We start from the raw sequence: 15,567 nt of genomic DNA on the forward strand, positions 1-15,567 counted from the left end.
AAGACTGGATATAATAAAGGCTATTTTAGCTGTATCGGAAGGAAAGGATTTGGGTTTAACCAGAAATTGCAATTGGCACTGACTTCAAAAAGCATCAAATTCATTATTATCCCCAAAAAAACCTTCAGGCGGGCCAGAGGCACGAGTTGGAAGTGGTTACAGTGTCATGCACAGGATTAACATTAACATTTCCTTTGGGGGTAGTACTGGTGGACTTCATTGTTTTGCGAAAGTGTGTGGGTGGTAGAACAGGCCACATGTCTTTAGGAGTTGCCCCAACCTCTGCATCAGCTAACCCGGGTGAATGATGGGGCAATATCGAATTAACTCAATTTTAAGTGATAGATTTTCCTGTTGCAAGGACTGAACTTCACCTTGTACGTCAGATAGGGCCTGAGCTAAATCATCAACATGTAATTGGTCATCCATATTGCTTGAGCAGTGGAAAGTGTGAGGCATGGCCTTCTGTCACACACTCACGTGGTTCCAACCCACAGAGACAATGCTGGACTTCTAATCCCAGCTGCGTCAGCTTAATAAAATAAGTAACAACTGTCTTGTTCCATCAGCTGCTCCCAAAGGGGAAAGAGGGATGACATAAAACAATTAAAAATTAACTTGCGTCACTGAGGGAATTGCTCTGCTTTCTTGTGCACTGCCTTGTAGAATCTGGACTCCCTTGACCTCTTTCTTCTTGATAAAGGTGTGGTACACAAAAAACAAAAACAAAAACAAGACACAATATTACCCATAGGTTCCCAAATCAGAATAATTTATCAGGTTTACACGATATGTATACTTACAGACTTCATCATAGATAGCACAAGTGAGAGAGAGACAAAACTATCAAGAATGCACTGGAGATTTCCTGGCACTCTGGAACATACAGGGTTCAGAATCTAACTTGGATACAACTTCAAGCTCTAGAAATTTCTCCCAAAATACTAGAAACAACTTGTCAAGAAATACAGTGACAAACTTTCAGTTCAGGTACAATGACGTTCAAAGCACTGCAAAGCAAGAGTCCAGAGCGCTGGGCCTTATGGGGGTAAATACTCAAACAATGTCCAAATTCCAATGACGTGCTCATGCCTTAATAGGCATCTGTCTTTAAATGATCAGTTAGCCTATGGATTAGTGCACACCTGAGAGGATAGTACTTTGGCCTATAATCATACTTTTTTTGCGCCGCATTTGCGTAATTTTTTGATGCAAAAATAGCACAAACATACAAAATACATTTATATTTAGTCTTGAATAGTATTTTAACTTGAATCCAAAGATGACAGCAGGCTACAAGACGTTCAAGAGGAGGCGGAATCGTAGATCATGAAGGAAGACACTAGAAGTGTTACAGAAGCCAAGGTCACTGGATCATCAGGAAGGCATGGAAGATTATAGCATTGAAGGTTCCGGCCGACTCAGGAGGTGAGTGCAGGGACAATGCTTGCATAGGACTGGAACAAGGCCAAGTACTGATGCAAGTTCAGAGGGAGTATTTACGCTGAAAGAAAAGATAGTTCTAGAAGGTACATGTCCCACGTGGAAGTATGGAATATTCCAATGAATCTGGGAAAATTCATGTGTTACAAACTGACATGAGACTTAACAGATGGCAGGTGCAAACAGTAATTGGAATCAATTAAGAAGTATAACGGAACCCCAAGTGCATGATGTTACAGTTCAGTGGGTCACGGTGGATAATGTAACGTCCTAAAGACACGATAGTCTGCAGACTAAACTTGCTTAGCAACAGAACAGGAGGTTCAATGGTTCAAGCTTCCTGGGAGGAGGGCCATGTAGTGCTTAGGATAGGGAGGCGCCACAGGGTAAGGATGCCATGAGCCGGTGAGTAAAACCCACAGCACAGAGGGTGCAAGATCGTGCCACCTTCCTGAAACCACCACCATCATTCAACACCAGCAAAAAGCAAAATATTCGCAATAGATGGAATGCCTGGATGGAGACATTTGAAGACTTCATTGTAGCACTTGAAGAGACTGATAATAAGAAGATTATCAAATATTTCAAAAATCTTGCTGGCGATGGTGTGAACGAAGTCAAAAAGAAAATCCCAAGAATTGACATACCTTGAGATTGAGAATGTGTTGAATCTCAAATTGAATCCACTACCCAACGTTGACTATGAACCATATGTTTTCAGTCAAGAACATCAAAGAGTTGGTGAAACAACAGATGAATTTGTGGAAAGACTCAACACATTCATCACACACTGTAAGTTCAATTCATTTAATGATGAAGAAGCCGTGTGGCCCAGAGTGATCGATGGATGCTTGTCTGAGTCATTCAGACACAGAATGCTGAGCAAAATCTTTAGTCTGGAGCGAGTGTTGATGGCTGCTAGAGCTGAGGAACATGCCGAAAGGCAAGCTGCCGACATGGAGGCTGGAGATGACGAGAGCGAGTCAGTCATAAGTAGGAAAAGTAATTTTAAACAAAAGACTGAAGGACACAAAGTGATGTCTACATGTAAAAAGAAGTTGTGTTTCAGATGTGGATTTGTGTTTCCCACAAAGTAAAGTGGATTGGTCTGATATTCAAAGACTGTGGTAAAGAGAACCAATTTGTATTGATGTTCGAAGGCAAGGAAAAAGTAAGTGCATCACGGAGTGAATAAAAATTGGCTGCAGGAATGTTCCAGAAGCAACGTTCGATGCGTGCCCACAAGGCCAAGCAGTAACATCAGTTGAGGCAAATTGATATAAACAAAGTTGATCATCATCTAAATCATCATCAAATAGTTCTTCCACCTCAATGATAAGTGAAAGTGAAGAAAGTGATTGTGCAATGTCAATGCTTACCTCAGAGAAACATGCACATGTCAGACTGGTCGCCTGTGAGGAGAAAAGTTAGTCAAAGAAAAGTCGACATGCCAAAGGAACAAAATCATACAAACACTGTCCAAAGATTACATTGAAAATAAATGGATGTTCTGAGGTCTTCCGGATGACCAAAGAACATCAAATATTGTGGTCATTCCTAAGAAAGGCAAACTACCAGCTAACTGCAGATCATATAGACCTGTATCCTTATTAAACATGGAAACCAAGGTCCTTACTAAGGCGGTCATTCCAACTTTGGCGGGCGGCGGTAGCCGGCCGCCATGCGGCCAAAAGACCACTGCCGGCATTCCAACATTCCCGCTGGGCCGGCGGGCGCTAACCAAGTTAGCGCCCGCCGGCCCAGCGGGAATGAGGCCGCAACACAGAAGCCGGCTCCGAATGGAGCCGGTGGTGTTGCGGCCGTGCGACGGGTGCAGTTGCACCCGTCGAGCTTTTCACTGTCTGCTAGGCAGACAGTGAAAAGCTGGCCGGGGCCCTGTTAGGGGACCCCTGCACTGCCCATGCCAATAGCATGGGCAGTGCAGGGGCCCCCAGGGGCCCCAGGACACCCCTTACCGCCAGCCTCTTCCTGGCGGTGAAAACCGCCAGAAACAGGCTGGCGGTAAGGGGGTCAGAATCCCCAGGGCAGCGCTGCTTGCAGCGCTGCCCTGGCGGATTCGCCCAGCCGGGGCAAAAATGGCGGAAAACCGCCGGCCCCGGTTTTCCGACCGCGGCTTTACCGCCGCGGTCAGAATGGGCTTTGAAGCACCGCCAGCCTGTTGGCGGTGCTTCCGTCATTCTGCGCCCTGGCGGTCCAAGACCGCCAGGGTCAGAATGACCCCCTAAGACCCTGGCAACCATATTGCACAACCACATTGCCTCAATGATGCACCCTGCCCAATCCGGCTTTATGCTGTACAGGTGTATGCAACTAAAGCTGAGACACCTCTTTAGTGTGCTACATAAGACTGGGTCATCATGAATTGACCAGGTAGCGCTCATGGCCTCAGATGCCAGAATGGCATTCAACAGCATCAAGTGGAAGTACAGCTTTGCAATTTTGGCTAGGATTGTCTTTGGCTCTAAAGTTTGTGGATGTGTAAAACTCTTGTACCTGCGCCCACTGGTGAGGGTGAGAGATAACAACGCAGTGTCCCTGGTGTTCACCCTACAAAAGAGCACGAGTGAGGGGTGTCCCCTATGATATTTGCACTGTCGCTCGAGTCGCTTGTGGCTTAGATCAGCGTAGATCCACTTATACAGGGAATACAAAGTGCTGGGAACGGGATGAACACCTCTCCCTGTATACAGATGGTGTATTGCTCTACATCACTCAGCCTACCCTTTCTATAGATTATTACAAATATTTGACACTTTCGAGAACCCCTCAATATATGGCTTCAATTGGACTAAGTCCCTGATCTTCCCCTTGGTGGGAGGCAACCCAAGACTCCCCTCCTGGTGCATAGCGCTGCTGGCCCTGGATGGCCTTGGATACCTTGGGATCTATGTTACTTGAGATCCAGCTGAATTCCAGCACAGAAATCTGTTACTGCAGTTCGATAAACTGCATAGAGATGTGGAACACTGGAGAAATCTACTGCTATCATTAATGGGCAGAGCACCCAAAACGATGACCTTACCACATCTCCTCTACATACTCCAAACACCTTTTAACATCCCTCTGTAGTTCTTCCGAAAAACCGAGCATGAGATTAGAGTACTGCTCTAACTTGCAGTCCCAAGTATACTAAAATATTACTGGGCATCACAATTGGTGGTAGTTAACGATTGGGTGGTGCTTTCTGACCTTGGTGAACTGGCCTACCAGGTGGTTAGAGAGGTTATGGGACACAGGGGTCATGTAGCAGTTCTGTACCAACTGGCACAGGAGCTGGAATTACTGATGCATACCCAAATGATGGTAAGAGTGTGGAGAGAAGCCACTAATTACTTAGGGTGGGTGAGGCAAACTCACTAATCAGACTCCCCCATGGGAAAGGAACCTCCTACGGGAGGTGAGCAACTTAGCACCTGGGCAATATATGGATCAGGCAAGCACTAGTCCCATTTCAGGTCTTACACCATGAGTAAGACATGGCAGAGACTGAAAGCTATAGACACCTATAACTTGGGTATGCCCTTAGGAGACACATAGTAGAAGGGAAACAACTGCCAGAGGCAGCGCCACTTGAGGATCGCTTGCTCACAGAACCCATATAAGATAAGGCCATCTCCACTAATTATAAAAAAAACTAGGTAATAATTCCCCTGACCCCATGGTGGCATTGAAAGAGGCTTGGGGAGGAGACCTGGGAGCTCTTGATGATGGCGATTGGGCTGAGGCCTTACAAAGCCCATGTGAGATATCGATTCACACCCGTTTTAGATTGGAACAACTGAGAATTCTAGAAAGATCATACTATTCCAGTGTGCTACTCCAGAAGATAGGGAGGGAAGACTCTGCACTCTGCCTCCAAGGGCCCAGGCCAGACGGTACTTCCTTTAACATCATTTCGGAGTGCCCTATTGACTATAACAGGGGAGGCTTCCTTGCCATGATTTCAGACAATCTGGCTGATGATCGCAGCAGGGGTGGCTAAAAGCAATATTGCATGGGGCTGGGGCACAGCAAGTCTTCTGCAAGTGGTGGCCTGGGAATCAGATTTAGACTGGTGCCACAGGCGGAGCTGGCTGTCTGTCAAAGTAGGGGTTGCCCCAATTAGTAGAAAAAAGTTTGGGGCAACTAGTGCACATTTCGAGGATACTGAGCAAGGGGGTGGTGCCAGGGAAGGCGGGGGAAACACTGCTTTTGTGATGTGTTACCGGTTGTGGACTGAAGCTGTTAACAGGCATAAAGACTCCATTCCAAATGTACTAAAACGTCCTACTCTCTATACTGTTTGCTCCGATCAACCAACAGATACCAACAGATTGCTGCAATTCTGATACTGTCCCTACTGTATGCTGAGCACTATTTAATAAAAAGAGTTTTAAAAACAAAGAAAATACTGTTCATCATCCATAGCAGAGTGCATTAATAAATATAATGCCTGAAGACAAGTACAATGAACTGTCTTCGTTACTGTGGCTTGCGCTGTCAAAGACTGAATTGTTCATTTGGGCTGTATCAACGCCCATAAAGAGTTGAGGTTCCATCATAGCGACAGTGAAACATTAGGAAACAAAAGTACAAGCACCAATCCATGTGCTTCAAGGTACAACGGCAAGTGCCTGCTTGCTCAGCTTCAGCATGGGTGCTGACATGGGACTGATTTCAGTGAATTCAAATGTGAATGCTCATCACGAAAAAGTAAGTCACTTCCCTTTGTTGTTTCATGGTTTAGGAAAGTTAAAGGCTTTGAAAGTAAAGTTGCATATTAATGATGTCCGTCCTGTTGCTCAGAGACAAAGACGAGTTGCTTTTCATTTACGAGAAGCTGTTGAAAAAAATGTGAATCATTACTTAAGCACATTATTGAACATTCCACTGGTGCAATGCCTTGGGTTTCTCCAGAGTAGTAGTGTTTAAAAAGGACCATGAAAGAGCTGTTGAGGCGTTGACATGCACCCGGTAAGCAAAGGAATTGAACGAGAACGACATCCCGGACCGCACATTGCTGACATGATAACACAATTGAATAGTGTCAAAGGTGGTCATTATGAACATGGCTGTGAACACCGCACTCCCGGCAGTGGCGGTAACTGCTGCCAACAGGCTGGCGGTCCGCACCGCCAAATAATGAGGCACATGAGAAACAAGTAGTGGTCCATCCACACACCTCCATCTTTGTAGTCCCGACGAGGACGGAGGAGGCCGCCCTCAAGCCGGCATAAAGGCCCAATCCGCCCACCAAATAATGAAACACCAGAGCTCCAGCATTTCCGGGGTTGGACCCACCGCCACGCAAAGCGTGGCGGAAACAAACAGTATAAAAGGAAACACTCACTGGAGGTACACAGAACACGCTGACACAGACATGGAGCGAGAGTTGGAAATAATGCCACTGCTACTCCTTACCATATTCCTCCAGGACCGTGACCGACGACAAAGACGACGATGGTAAGGGCACAGTTCACACCCACCCACCCCGCAACACACTCCCAACCCCTCCCACATCCCAAGCCATACACACCATAACAAGATGTACTTATCAGACACAAGCCAACAAAGACCTGCACCAATGTGCACACCACCCTCCCCCACAGTGAAACGCGGAACAACGTCACTATATTGTGCCAACACCACTACTGGGCACTCAAATTTTATTACAAGGAACAGAAGTAATGTCCAAATAAGGCCATTGGCCAGTCCATGTCAAAGTCCCTGAAGGGCCAACATAGCTCAAACTTGACTCCCATGTGTGCAGACGGTACTCCACTGGAAAGGGGCATCAATGGGGCAGCCAGGCACCTCAGGGAACAGGGGCAGGGGGTGGCGGTTGTGGGGACTTAGGTCTGGAAGGGGGGGCTTGGGCTTAGTTTTGGGAGGTGGAGGGGGTTTGGGCTTGCCATTGGAAGGGGGGAAGTGGGCCTGGACCGGGGGTGGAGGACGGACCTGGGGCAACACGGGGCTTCTTCCTCCCTCGGGAAGGGGCATGGGAATGGGAAGGGCGGACTGGGGCGGACTTGGACGAGGAAGGAGTGGACTGGGCAAGGACATGGGCATGTTTAGGGACAAGACGGGGCCAGATGGTTCAAACAGGTCAACACGGGATAGGAAAAGCTTCTTAGGTGCAGTTGGAGTGGATTTGGAGGCAGGTCTGGGAGTGGAGGTTGAGGGAGTGCTCGTATCAGATGTAGGTGTGCCGGATGTAGATGCAGGTGCCTGTATAGTATGCTTATGTGTGGCGGATATGTGTGGTGTGGATGTGTGCGAATGTTTGAGTGTTTTGGGAGGAGGGGGGTGGACACAGTGGGACAAGACAGGCTGCCAGTGGATGTTGTCTGGGTGTCTGCAGGTCTGGTGAGTGTGTTGCAAGTGTCTGTCAATGTAGTCATGGTGGTTGCAGGTGTGGTGTCAGAGGAGCATATCTGGATGTCAGTTGTTGTGGTGACTGCATGAATGGGGGCAGCAGCAGTGAGTGAGGGTGCAGTGCGTGTGGGTGTGCATGGTGAGGTGACAGACAGGGTGGCGGGGGAGGTTCACACACTGGGGGAAGTGGATGTTGTGTGTGCTTTGGTATGTTGGGTGTGTGCCTGCTTGTTGTGGAAAGTGTGGTACTTGTGTTTGTCTTTGCGCTTCTTGTGCAATGCATACATCCCACAGCATCCAAATTCAACCATCGAGTGGTAGCCCAACAGTGTTGCTACTCACCCAATTGTGGCTGCTGTGCTGCCTTCAAGCGCCCATCCAAATCTGGATAGGCCACCGCCAGTATGCGGGCCATTAGGAGGGTCAGGGTCCGACGGGCACCCCTTCCTCGTTGGGAGGCCTTCCCCAGCTGGTCCTCTCCGGTCTTCCTGGCCCAGCACCTCAGGTCCTCCAACCGCTTCCTGCAGTGGGTGTTCCGCGGTTGTAGACCCCCGGGGTTCGCACTTCCTTGGCGATGGCTTACCACAAGACTTTCTTTTGATGGGCGCTGACCTGCATGAGAGACACAGAGCAAAGAAACAGACGTCAGTATGGGTGCATCGTATACATATGCCATGCCGTTCGTTTTGGAACAGCCATTGTTGACATGATTTGAACAAATTACGGGCTGAATGTGCCAGACAAAGTACAGCTGGGCAGTCACACATCGAACACACATGCATACAGGCATTCGCCACAATCACACACATCTACGGATGACAGATGTCAACTCACTTGCTCCTCTGTTCACCTATACAACTTCACATACAGGGGTAGGACCCCGTACACCAGCTACTCCAGCTCCTCTTCGGGTAAGGCCAGGGCCCGTTCCCCTGTAACCCGCACCATCTCATGGACCAGAGTCAGGACACAGCAGCACACGCAGTGGAGTACTACCCTTCAGTCAAGTATCAAGGGTCTGACAAAATGGCATAGGTACCACAGCGATGTGCTCCGTCACAGCCGGTGATCATGATTGGCCAAGGTTCCCCATTGACAACCATGTAATCCAATGATAAGGTACACGGCGGTGAACATTGCCTTCCGCCATGACGACTAATGCCAGCTGAATGAAGTCACTTCCACTCTATCAGACCTGGATGGCAGGTACAGTGACATAATGGGATGAAAGTATATGTTGACACTCAGAATGTGTTCTTTCTTCCCCCATAGGTACATGCCCATGTGGTGAGTGAGGGCCCCATCTTTATACATACTCCTGGTCGATCTGGACACTATGGAGAAACGTCACATCATTATCACCTACTGACTCAATAGAGCTACAATCCATGAACTCTGTGCATTAATGGATCCTGTTTTGAAGTCGGAATCAGCATGCCATCCCTACAACTGTGCAAGTGCTATCTGTGCTCCATTTCTTGGCTACGGGCTCATTTCAGGTAACAGTGGGCATGGCTGCAGGGGTCTCACAGCCAATGTTTAGCCCCACCCTGTCCAAATTCCTCGATGCATTCGTTCAACACTTGCAAACTTACTTCCAGTTTCCCCAAAGGGCTGAACTCCCCACCATAAAATCTGGATTCTATGCCTTCTCTAATATCCCCCATGTGATAGGTGCCATTGATGGAACCCACATAGCCCTCATACCCCCAATGGTGAATGAACAAGTGTGTAGGAAGCGTGATAACTTCCACTCCATAAATGTACAATTGGGGTGTGCTGCTGATCAGTACATTTCACATGTGAATGCAAGGTTCCCAGGATCAGTCCATGATTCATTTGTCTTGAGAAACAGCAATGTGCCACACATGATGGGACAACTACAAGGGGACAGAGGTTGGCTCATAGGTGAGTGTGTATGACACTGGATCAGTTACATAGCTGACTGTATGCAAGTAAAGGCAGTTTGTTCAAGTCCTCTTTCGCCCACTTTTGCAGGTGATTCTGGCTACCCCAACTTGCCATGGCTCCTAACACCTTGAGGAATCCCAGGACAGATGCAGAGAGGAATTATAATGAGGCCCATGGATGTACTAGGAGGGTGATAGAGCGCACCATAGGACTCCTGAAGGCAATATTTAGTTGTCTCCATCTCTCTGTGGGATCCCTGTCCTATGTTCCTGACAAGGTGTGTAAGATAGTGGTGGGCTGCTACATGCTGCAAACGTGGCTGTGAGGAAAGCTATCCCCTTTCTGGAAGAGGAGGGTGCTGTACAACCAGTCCTGCAACCTCAGAAAGGGGATGAGAGTAATGGTGAGGAAGAAGAGAGGAAATATCTCAACTCCAGGACCCAGCTAATCCGTCTATACTTCCAGTGACTCTAAGGTACTGTTCAATGATGCTGCAGTCTTTACTGCATAGTTACAGTCTGTCTCATATAATATGTATTGTGTTATTTTTTGTCAGTGACAATGCTAACTGATTACTGAAGTGGCATGTGCCAGGGAACCCAATATTAGGTACAGTGTGACATACTTCATAAACTACAGTGCATTGGATACCCTCCTGCAATAAAAGTGTAATTATGATAGTAACTGGCTAATGCATACACAATCACAATTGATAACTCAAATTGATGAGGGACATACGATTTAGGTGCATAGGTGTATTTATTCAATGGCAATATATACTTAAGTGTTGGGACAGTGAAAGGGAGTGGGCACATGGTGAATAAACATACTCAGGTACATATGTTCTGCTGTTGGTAGCACTGGGTGTTGGTCCATTTGGTCATTGGAAGATTGTGTGATGGCAGAGGCATGTCAACAAGGTAGCTCAGTGGCACACTAGGGAGACAGTTCAGGGCAGAGTCACTTCCTGGCACTGGGCTTGGTCTTGGTTGGTTTTTCAGTGGCATATCTGGGTCTGAAGGCATGCTTGCGAAGGTGCAGCTGGGCTGCAGAGGTAGGGGTGCTGGTTTCCTGTGTGTCCTCTGGCAGTGCCACCAGTTCAGTGGTTGCTGCTGGTGTAGAAGGCAGGGCAGTGTCCTGGCTAGTGGTAGGGGCTTGCAGGTGGATGGAGGACTCAGGCTGGCTGTGGTACTGGTGCTGCAGCACCCCTGCAATGGAGGCCATGGTGGCACTGAGTTGTTTCCATTGCTCTATGGCCTCCTGGAGGTGTGCTATCTGCAGCCTTTGATTCGGCTCCAGGGTGGCCAGGATCTGGCCCATCCTGTCCTAGGTATCATGATATGCTCCCAGGACCTCAGATATCACCTCCTGGGCTGCTGCATCCCTCCTTGGGCCACCCCCGCCAGGCCACTGATACCCTCCCACTGGCCCTAGCCCCCTGTGCCTGTGTCCCTTGCACAGGTCTGGCAGTCCCACTTGCACTGGGCCCTTCCTCACCCTGCCTGTTGGTGGATGGAGACTCTGGCCTCTGTACATGTTGGCAGCCAGTCCATGGCCAGGAGACACTGGTGTGAGGTCCTTTGGGCAGAGCTGATGATGGTGGCTGAGTGGTAGGGGTGTCAGTGGTATCCTGGGTGGGGCTTCTGGAGGGTGACAGTCCAGGACTGTGTGATGGGCCTGGAAGTTCCTCTGTGTCAGACATCCCTCTGCACTCTCCTGAGTGGGGCATCCATCTTCAGGTGGAGGGCTGGCACTCCTTGACGTCTCCGTCCGGGTGGCATGGGTGGTGGTGCCTGTGTGTGGGGGAATAGACATGTGGGTGTCATGTACTTTTTCGGCAATTGCTGTACTGGTCTGCATTATTTTATGTTTATATTCCCCTGTTGTGGCATGCAAGGTCCCTTTGTGTACATTTTGTTGCATTTTATGTAGGGGGTGGAGGTGCATTGTGGGTGCTGTAGTGCCACTGGAATTCCATGCAGAGGTAGGTGACTGTTCACAGGGGGCTGGATGGAGCTTTGTTTGTGGGATTGTGGGCATGCAGGAAGCTTGGATGTGGGTGTTGTGGACTGGGTAGGGGATGGGGTCCTGGTGGTAGTGAGGGGATGGGGTGGTACATGCATTACAGGTGTGGTGGATATGAAGAAATTGTAGTTGACTTACAGAGTCCAGTCATCCAGTGAGTCCAGTGAGGACTTCCGGGTGTAGGATAGCCAGGACCTCCTCCTCCCAGTCAGTTTATTTGGGGGGAGTAGGTGGGGGACCACCACCAGTCTTCTGTACGTCGATGTTGTGCCTGGATGCCATAGACTGAAACTTCCCACGCAGGTCATTCCATCTCTTCCGTATGTCGTCCTTTGTGCGTGGATGCTTTCCCACTGCGTTGACCTTGTTGACTATCGTCTGTCATAGCTCCATCTTCCTGGCTACAGGTGTCTGCTGCACGTGTGCCCCGAATAGTTGTGGCTCAACCCTGAGTATTTTGTCCATCATAGTCCTTAGCTACCTGTCTGTGAAGCGGGGGTGCTTAGGAGGTACCATGGTGTGTGTTGTAGGTGAATTGGTGAGGGTGCTTTTGTGTGGTTGGGTGTGTGGCTTGTGATGGTGTTTGGGGTATGTATGGGTTTTGGGGGTGTATTTGTGTGTGTGATTTGTGTGATGTTGTGTTCAGTGTATGCGTGTTGTGTTGTCAATATCAGTCATGCTATTGGCATTGCAAATGATTGTGGGGTGTGTATGTGAGTGTTTTATAGTGTTGTGGATGTGTGTCAGGTGTGTGTTTCAAACTTGCCAATGTGTGGATTTGTTGTTGGGGGTCCCATTGCTGGCCGTGGTGGTCCGTACTGCCAATGATTGTTCGGCATTCACTGTCCGCCAAGCTGATTTTTGCATCATTATTTGGTCGGCAGAGGATTTGTCTGCATGGCGGTGGCGGGGTGAGGTGTACTGTCTCTGCGCCGTCGTTGGCCCTGACGGTGGGTGGAGTTTGCAGGATTTTTGGAGGTTTGTCTTTTTGGCATCATTCGGCAGTGTGCAGTCCACCGCCACTGGCAGTCTTCTGCTCACCGTTGGCAGGCGGTCGGCGGTGGTTACCGCCAAGTTTATAATGAGGGCCAAAGTCTTTTCTTGGCTTGATTTGAATAAAGTTTATCATCGGTTAGACCTTCAAGAATGCTGCAGATATATCACAACCTTTTCTACACATGTTGGTTTGTTACGATACAAGAGACATAGGGCCTGATTTAGAGTTTTAGAGCAAGGGTTACTCTGTTACAGCAATGACGTATATCCTGTCTACCAAAATATAAAACTCATTATACATAATGGGATTTATATTTTGGTGAATGGAATATGGTCGGTCATTAGCTGCAGATCTTTTCCAAGATGTCATATGATCCATCATATAACCTGTTGTGAATCCATTTAATTATTGTGATTACATATTCGTTTTTGGAGCCACACAGAAGGAGCATGATAGAGCCCTCATACAAGTATGTCAATTACTTAATGATGCAGGATTGACTGTAAATGCAGACAAATGTGAGTTCAACAAGACAAAACTGAAATTCGCTAGTCGTATTTTTTCTGATGGGGGTATGACACCTGTTCCTGCAAACGTACAAGCTTTGACGAATGCTGAACTCCCATAAGATGTTTCAATGCTATGTTCTCTACTTGGAATGGCCAGTAAGGGGGTCATTACAACCTCGGCGGTCTTTTAACAAGACCGCCGAGGGACCGCCGTGCGGAAGACCGCCAGTAGTGGCGGTTTGCCGCTCGGCGTATTATGACCATTGGCTGCCCTCCGTAGTTTTAACGACGGAGAGCTGCCAACAGCCGTACTTGCGGGCGGCGGCGAAGTGGAGGTTGCTCCACCTCCACCGCTACGCCAACAGAACACCGCCCAGCTAATCACGTCCTGTGATTCTGCGCGGCGGTGTTCTGTTGGCGGTGTGGTGACGGCGGAGCTGCCCCCATGGCTCCCGTCCCCTCCCGGCGGATCGACGGAACAGGTAAGTCGATTGTCCATTAGGGGAGGGGGTGGGGGGTGTTGTGTGTTGTGTGGGTGCATGGGGGTGTGCGTCTGTGTATGTAGAGGGGTGTGTGAGTGCGTGTATGCTTGCGGGGGTGTTGCGTGTTGCGTGTTTTGGGAATGAGTTTGTGTATGTCTGTGGGTATGTCTGTATGGATGTGTGCATGTATGTTTGAATGTGGGTGTACGTGTCTGACTGTGTGTGTGGATGTTGGCATGTATGTCGGTGTGTGCGCGTTTATGTGTGTTGGTGGTGCCTGCGTGCGTGTCGGGTGTGTATGTGTAAGGTAGTGTCGGGGTGGGGAGGGGGGCCCTGCCACCTTGGGGGGGTGGCAGGGGTGGTGGGGGGTGTAGGGGAGGGAGTCGGGGTGGGGGTGGGGTGTGGGGGAGACCCCTATCAGTGCCAGGGAAGAAATTCCCTGGCACTGATAGTGCTTACCGCCATGGATTTCATGGCGGTTCCTACCGCTGGAAATCCACGGCGGTAAGCCGGGTCAAAATACCGGCGGCGGTATTGTGACTGCCGCCGGGCTGGAGACCCAGGTCTCCAGCCCAGCGGTCGTCTCCGCCCTGGCGGGCAGAACGGAGAACCGGCGGATGGCAATGGCGGTAACCGCCATGGTCATGATTCCACAAAGTAAGACCACCAGCCTGTTGGCGGTCTTACCGCCGGTTTAACACCGACCGCCAGGGTTGTAATGACCCCCTTAGTGTTCAAGATACGTAAAGGACTTTTCCACTGATAGTGCTCTATTATGAGATTTAAATAAGAAAATGTTCTCCTTTTAAATAGATACGAGAATGTGCACGAAGTTTCAAAAGAATAAAACACACCATCGAAAATGCTACAGATATAGGCCCTCATTACAACCCTGGCAGTCGGTGATAAAGCGGCGATAATACTGCCAACAGGCCGGTGGAAAAAAAAATGGAATTACGACCATGGCGGAAACTGCCAACACAGACAGCCAATTTAACACTCCGACCGCCACGGCGGTAGAAACAAACACCGTGGCGGTAACCACCAACAGACAGGCGGAAGACAATGTACCGCCCACACGATTACCAAGGCACAAATCCAACAGCTTTTCCGGGGTGGTACTAACGCCGTCAAAAGCACGGTGGAAACAGAACACAGAAGGGAAACCACTCACCTTTCAACACTTTACGAACAACCAGGACGCCATGGAGCCTGAGTTACAGGTCCTGCCGATGCTGGTCTACCTCCTCATCTACCAGGAACATCAAGGACGGCGGTGACGACCACGGTGAGTACTGCACCTAGCACACCGTGAGGGGAGGAGGGAAAAGAGAGTGACACACACACGCTACACCCACACCCCCCACCCACAACAACACACACACACACATTTCCAATCACATCACAGATACACCCCGTCACCCCCTGGAAGAACGCAAGGACCAAATAAGATGAGTTCAACAAGTGTAATAATCGAACAATCAGATAGGCCAAGATAACTTATAATCATCAGTATATACAAATATTAACAGCAAGTACACAAGTCCGTGCACTGTCCCATTAAACGTCCGTGGACAATTGGTCCCAAAAAGCATGGGCGAAGCCCACACATGACACCTGCCTCAAAACGGAGAGAACACTGTAGGGGCGTCAGGTGGAAAACACAGAGGCACCTCTGGGGGAAGGGGAGTGGGGCACCTCAGCCAGATGATGGGACAACACCACTGCTCCACGAGGGGGCTCCATGCCCACTGCTTGCTCCTGGGGAGTGCAAAGCCACAGTCTCTCAAGTCTCATAAGTGGGTGGGTTGCCCACTGCCTGGTC

This window comes from Pleurodeles waltl, chromosome 7 (genome assembly GCF_031143425.1).
Source record: "Pleurodeles waltl isolate 20211129_DDA chromosome 7, aPleWal1.hap1.20221129, whole genome shotgun sequence".
NCBI lineage: Eukaryota > Metazoa > Chordata > Amphibia > Caudata > Salamandridae > Pleurodeles > Pleurodeles waltl.